The sequence below is a fragment of the Lissotriton vulgaris genome, chromosome 1_1 (genome assembly GCF_964263255.1).
Source record: "Lissotriton vulgaris chromosome 1_1, aLisVul1.2, whole genome shotgun sequence".
NCBI classification, from domain to species: domain Eukaryota; kingdom Metazoa; phylum Chordata; class Amphibia; order Caudata; family Salamandridae; genus Lissotriton; species Lissotriton vulgaris.
Window position 1 is genome coordinate 230,071,466 of NC_141685.1, and position 7,096 is coordinate 230,078,561.

Genomic DNA, 7,096 nt, shown 5'->3' on the forward strand with positions numbered 1-7,096 from the left:
TCCTCGTTAGTATAGTGGTCAGTATCCCCGCCTGTCACGCGGGAGACCGGGGTTCAATTCCCCGACGGGGAGGCGATTCCTTTTATTCACACAATTAAATAAAATGATGTACTTTCCAACATTGTAAAATATATCTGTCATTATCCTTGCCTATTCCGATTGAGAAAAAAGGTTGAATTCACTGATGGCCAAAATGCTTACTGATGTGTTAACTGAAATTCAGAATATGCTCTGAATATTTCAGCATGCACAGGCGTACCATCAAAACCAATTTACGTCTACAATCTGTTGGAAAATGAGATGAAGCAGTGGTGAATCCTAGGCTGCTGTTCCACTCGATTGGCACGATTTACAAGTAGAATGACTGCTTTTGGTTAGTAGTGACCCCTGGTGGCTAATAGTTATAAGCTGCAAATGGTAAAGTGAGCTGATTATATATATATATATATATATATATATATATAAATATATATATTGATGAATAGAAAGATAGCTAGATAGAAAGATCGATAGATATTTATTTCAATGAATATAATTTCTTCATAAAACTGATTGTTTTTGGCTAGGAATTTCTGTATTGTAATAATTTAGGAAAAAAGATTACTTGTCCTAACCAAAAGCAGCAATTCTGCCTATTACAATACTGAGAATTGATCGAGGGCATGCCTTAACCCCAGGGAGGTGAGCACTGTTTAACTGAAGCCAATAAGTCCTCGTTAGTATAGTGGTCAGTATCCCCACCTGTCACGCCAGAGACCGGGGTTCAATTCCCCGACGGGGAGGCGATTCCTTTTATTCACACAATTAAATAAAATGATGTACTTTCTAACATTGTAAAATATATCTGTCATTATCCTTGCCTATTCCGATTGAGAAAAAAGGTTGAATTCACTGATGGCCAAAATGCTTACTGATGTGTTAACTGAAATTCAGAATATGATCTGAATATTTCAGCATGCACAGGCGTACCATCAAAACCAATTTACGTCTACAATCTGTTGGAAAATGAGATGAAGCAGTCGTGAATCCTAGGCTGCTGTTCCACTCGATTGGCACGATTTACAAGGAGAATGACTGCTTTTGGTTAGTAGTGACCCGTGGTGGCTAATAGTTTTAAGCTGTAAATGGTAAAGTGAGCTGATTATATATATATATATATATATATATATATATATATATATATATATATATAAATATATATATTGATGAATAGAAAGATAGCTAGATAGAAAGATCGATAGATATTTATTTCAATGAATATAATTTCTTCCTAAAACTGATTGTTTTTGGCTAGGAATTTCTGTATTGTAATAATTTAGGAAAAAAGATTACTTGTCCTAACCAAAAGCAGCAATTCTGCCTATTACAATACTGAGAATTGATCGAGGGCATGCCTTAACCCCAGGGAGGTGAGCACTGTTTAACTTAAGCCAATAAGTCCTCGTTAGTATAGTGGTCAATATCCCCGCCTGTCACGCCAGAGACCGGGGTTCAATTCCCCGACGGGGAGGCGATTCCTTTTATTCACACAATTAAATAAAATGATGTACTTTCTAACATTGTAAAATATATCTGTCATTATCCTTGCCTATTCCGATTGAGAAAAAAGGTTGAATTCACTGATGGCCAAAATGCTTACTGATGTGTTAACTGAAATTCAGAATATGATCTGAATATTTCAGCATACACAGGCGTACCATCAAAACCAATTTACGTCTACAATCTGTTGGAAAATGAGATGAAGCAGTTGTGAATCCTAGGCTGCTGTTCCACTCGATTGGCACGATTTACAAGGAGAATGAGTGCTTTTGGTTAGTAGTGACCCGTGGTGGCTAATAGTTATAAGCTGCAAATGGTAAAGTGAGCTGATTATATATATATATATATATATATATATATTGATGAATAGAAAGATAGCTAGATAGACAGATCGATAGATATTTATTTCAATGAAATAATTTCTTCATAAAACTAATTGTTTTTGGCTAGGAATTTCTGTATTGTAATAATTTAGGAAAAAAGATTACTTGTCCTAACCAAAAGCAGCAATTCTGCCTATTACAATACTGAGAATTGATCGAGGGCATGCCTTAACCCCAGGGAGGTGAGCACTGTTTAACTGAAGCCAATAAGTCCTCGTTAGTATAGTGGTCAGTATCCCCGCCTGTCACGTGGGAGACCGGGGTTCAATTCCCCGACGGTGAGGCGATTCCTTTTATTCACACAATTAAATAAAATGATGTACTTTCTAACATTGTAAAATATATCTGTCATTATCCTTGCCTATTCCGATTGAGAAAAAAGGTTGAATTCACTGATGGCCAAAATGCTTACTGATGTGTTAACTGAAATTCAGAATATGCTCTGAATATTTCAGCATGCACAGGCGTACCATCAAAACCAATTTACGTCTACAATCTGTTGGAAAATGAGATGAAGCAGTCGTGAATCCTAGGCTGCTGTTCCACTCGATTGGCACGATTTACAAGGAGAATGACTGCTTTTGGTTAGTAGTGACCCGTGGTGGCTAATAGTTTTAAGCTGTAAATGGTAAAGTGAGCTGATTATATATATATATATATATATATATATATATATATATATATATAAATATATATATTGATGAATAGAAAGATAGCTAGATAGAAAGATCGATAGATATTTATTTCAATGAATATAATTTCTTCCTAAAACTGATTGTTTTTGGCTAGGAATTTCTGTATTGTAATAATTTAGGAAAAAAGATTACTTGTCCTAACCAAAAGCAGCAATTCTGCCTATTACAATACTGAGAATTGATCGAGGGCATGCCTTAACCCCAGGGAGGTGAGCACTGTTTAACTTAAGCCAATAAGTCCTCGTTAGTATAGTGGTCAATATCCCCGCCTGTCACGCCAGAGACCGGGGTTCAATTCCCCGACGGGGAGGCGATTCCTTTTATTCACACAATTAAATAAAATGATGTACTTTCTAACATTGTAAAATATATCTGTCATTATCCTTGCCTATTCCGATTGAGAAAAAAGGTTGAATTCACTGATGGCCAAAATGCTTACTGATGTGTTAACTGAAATTCAGAATATGATCTGAATATTTCAGCATGCACAGGCGTACCATCAAAACCAATTTACGTCTACAATCTGTTGGAAAATGAGATGAAGCAGTCGTGAATCCTAGGCTGCTGTTCCACTCGATTGGCACGATTTACAAGGAGAATGACTGCTTTTGGTTAGTAGTGACCCGTGGTGGCTAATAGTTTTAAGCTGTAAATGGTAAAGTGAGCTGATTATATATATATATATATATATATATATATATATATATATATATAAATATATATATTGATGAATAGAAAGATAGCTAGATAGAAAGATCGATAGATATTTATTTCAATGAATATAATTTCTTCCTAAAACTGATTGTTTTTGGCTAGGAATTTCTGTATTGTAATAATTTAGGAAAAAAGATTACTTGTCCTAACCAAAAGCAGCAATTCTGCCTATTACAATACTGAGAATTGATCGAGGGCATGCCTTAACCCCAGGGAGGTGAGCACTGTTTAACTTAAGCCAATAAGTCCTCGTTAGTATAGTGGTCAATATCCCCGCCTGTCACGCCAGAGACCGGGGTTCAATTCCCCGACGGGGAGGCGATTCCTTTTATTCACACAATTAAATAAAATGATGTACTTTCTAACATTGTAAAATATATCTGTCATTATCCTTGCCTATTCCGATTGAGAAAAAAGGTTGAATTCACTGATGGCCAAAATGCTTACTGATGTGTTAACTGAAATTCAGAATATGATCTGAATATTTCAGCATGCACAGGCGTACCATCAAAACCAATTTACGTCTACAATCTGTTGGAAAATGAGATGAAGCAGTCGTGAATCCTAGGCTGCTGTTCCACTCGATTGGCACGATTTACAAGGAGAATGAGTGCTTTTGGTTAGTAGTGACCCGTGGTGGCTAATAGTTATAAGCTGCAAATGGTAAAGTGAGCTGATTATATATATATATATATATATATAAATATTGATGAATAGAAAGATAGCTAGATAGACAGATCGATAGATATTTATTTCAATGAAATAATTTCTTCATAAAACTGATTGTTTTTGGCTAGGAATTTCTGTATTGTAATAATTTAGGAAAAAAGATTACTTGTCCTAACCAAAAGCAGCAATTCTGCCTATTACAATACTGAGAATTGATCGAGGGCATGCCTTAACCCCAGGGAGGTGAGCACTGTTTAACTGAAGCCAATAAGTCCTCGTTAGTATAGTGGTCAGTATCCCCGCCTGTCACGCGGGAGACCGGCGTTCAATTCCCCGACGGGGAGGCGATTCCTTTTGTTCACACAATTAAATAAAATGATGTACTTTCTAACATTGTAAAATATATCTGTCATTATCCTTGCCTATTCCGATTGAGAAAAAAGGTTGAATTCACTGATGGCCAAAATGCTTACTGATGTGTTAACTGAAATTCAGAATATGCTCTGAATATTTCAGCATGCACAGGCGTACCATCAAAACCAATTTACGTCTACAATCTGTTGGAAAATGAGATGAAGCAGTGGTGAATCCTAGGCTGCTGTTCCACTCGATTGGCACGATTTACAAGTAGAATGACTGCTTTTGGTTAGTAGTGACCCCTGGTGGCTAATAGTTATAAGCTGCAAATGGTAAAGTGAGCTGATTATATATATATATATATATAAATATATATATTGATGAATAGAAAGATAGCTAGATAGAAAGATCGATAGATATTTATTTCAATGAATATAATTTCTTCATAAAACTGATTGTTTTTGGCTAGGAATTTCTGTATTGTAATAATTTAGGAAAAAAGATTACTTGTCCTAACCAAAAGCAGCAATTCTGCCTATTACAATACTGAGAATTGATCGAGGGCATGCCTTAACCCCAGGGAGGTGAGCACTGTTTAACTGAAGCCAATAAGTCCTCGTTAGTATAGTGGTCAGTATCCCCGCCTGTCACGCCAGAGACCGGGGTTCAATTCCCCGATGGGGAGGCGATTCCTTTTATTCACACAATTAAATAAAATGATGTACTTTCTAACATTGTAAAATATATCTGTCATTATCCTTGCCTATTCCGATTGAGAAAAAAGGTTGAATTCACTGATGGCCAAAATGCTTACTGATGTGTTAACTGAAATTCAGAATATGATCTGAATATTTCAGCATGCACAGGCGTACCATCAAAACCAATTTACGTCTACAATCTGTTGGAAAATGAGATGAAGCAGTGGTGAATCCTAGGCTGCTGTTCCACTCGATTGGCACGATTTACAAGTAGAATGACTGCTTTTGGTTAGTAGTGACCCCTGGTGGCTAATAGTTATAAGCTGCAAATGGTAAAGTGAGCTGATTATATATATATATATATATATAAATATATATATTGATGAATAGAAAGATAGCTAGATAGACAGATCGATCGATATTTATTTCAATGAAATAATTTCTTCATAAAACTAATTGTTTTTGGCTAGGAATTTCTGTATTGTAATAATTTAGGAAAAAAGATTACTTGTCCTAACCAAAAGCAGCAATTCTGCCTATTACAATACTGAGAATTGATCGAGGGCATGCCTTAACCCCAGGGAGGTGAGCACTGTTTAACTGAAGCCAATAAGTCCTCGTTAGTATAGTGGTCAGTATCCCCGCCTGTCACGCCAGAGACCGGGGTTCAATTCCCCGACGGGGAGGCGATTCCTTTTATTCACACAATTAAATAAAATGATGTACTTTCTAACATTGTAAAATATATCTGTCATCATCCTTGCCTATTCCGATTGAGAAAAAAGGTTGAATTCACTGATGGCCAAAATGCTTACTGATGTGTTAACTGAAATTCAGAATATGATCTGAATATTTCAGCATGCACAGGCGTACCATCAAAACCAATTTACGTCTACAATCTGTTGGAAAATGAGATGAAGCAGTCGTGAATCCTAGGCTGCTGTTCCACTCGATTGGCACGATTTACAAGGAGAATGACTGCTTTTGGTTAGTAGTGACCCGTGGTGGCTAATAGTTTTAAGCTGTAAATGGTAAAGTGAGCTGATTATATATATATATATATATATATATATATATATATATATATATATATATATATATATATATATATATTGATGAATAGAAAGATAGCTAGATAGAAAGATCGATAGATATTTATTTCAATGAATATAATTTCTTCCTAAAACTGATTGTTTTTGGCTAGGAATTTCTGTATTGTAATAATTTAGGAAAAAAGATTACTTGTCCTAACCAAAAGCAGCAATTCTGCCTATTACAATACTGAGAATTGATCGAGGGCATGCCTTAACCCCAGGGAGGTGAGCACTGTTTAACTTAAGCCAATAAGTCCTTGTTAGTATAGTGGTCAATATCCCCGCCTGTCACGCCAGAGACCGGGGTTCAATTCCCCGACGGGGAGGCGATTCCTTTTATTCACACAATTAAATAAAATGATGTACTTTCTAACATTGTAAAATATATCTGTCATTATCCTTGCCTATTCCGATTGAGAAAAAAGGTTGAATTCACTGATGGCCAAAATGCTTACTGATGTGTTAACTGAAATTCAGAATATGATCTGAATATTTCAGCATGCACAGGCGTACCATCAAAACCAATTTACGTCTACAATCTGTTGGAAAATGAGATGAAGCAGTTGTGAATCCTAGGCTGCTGTTCCACTCGATTGGCACGATTTACAAGGAGAATGAGTGCTTTTGGTTAGTAGTGACCCGTGGTGGCTAATAGTTATAAGCTGCAAATGGTAAAGTGAGCTGATTATATATATATATATATATATATATATTGATGAATAGAAAGATAGCTAGATAGACAGATCGATAGATATTTATTTCAATGAAATAATTTCTTCATAAAACTGATTGTTTTTGGCTAGGAATTTCTGTATTGTAATAATTTAGGAAAAACGATTACTTGTCCTAACCAAAAGCAGCAATTCTGCCTATTACAATACTGAGAATTGATCGAGGGCATGCCTTAACCCCAGGGAGGTGAGCACTGTTTAACTGAAGCCAATAAG

General features: G+C 35.9%; 1 non-coding gene across 1 annotated transcript; it reads left to right on the forward strand.

Annotated features, from left to right (window-relative positions):
* TRNAD-GUC (transfer RNA aspartic acid (anticodon GUC)) lies at nucleotides 1–72 on the forward strand. The gene has a single exon. It is a non-coding gene; the product is annotated as a tRNA-Asp (tRNA).
* The last annotated feature ends 7,024 nt before the right edge of the window (nucleotides 73–7,096 follow it).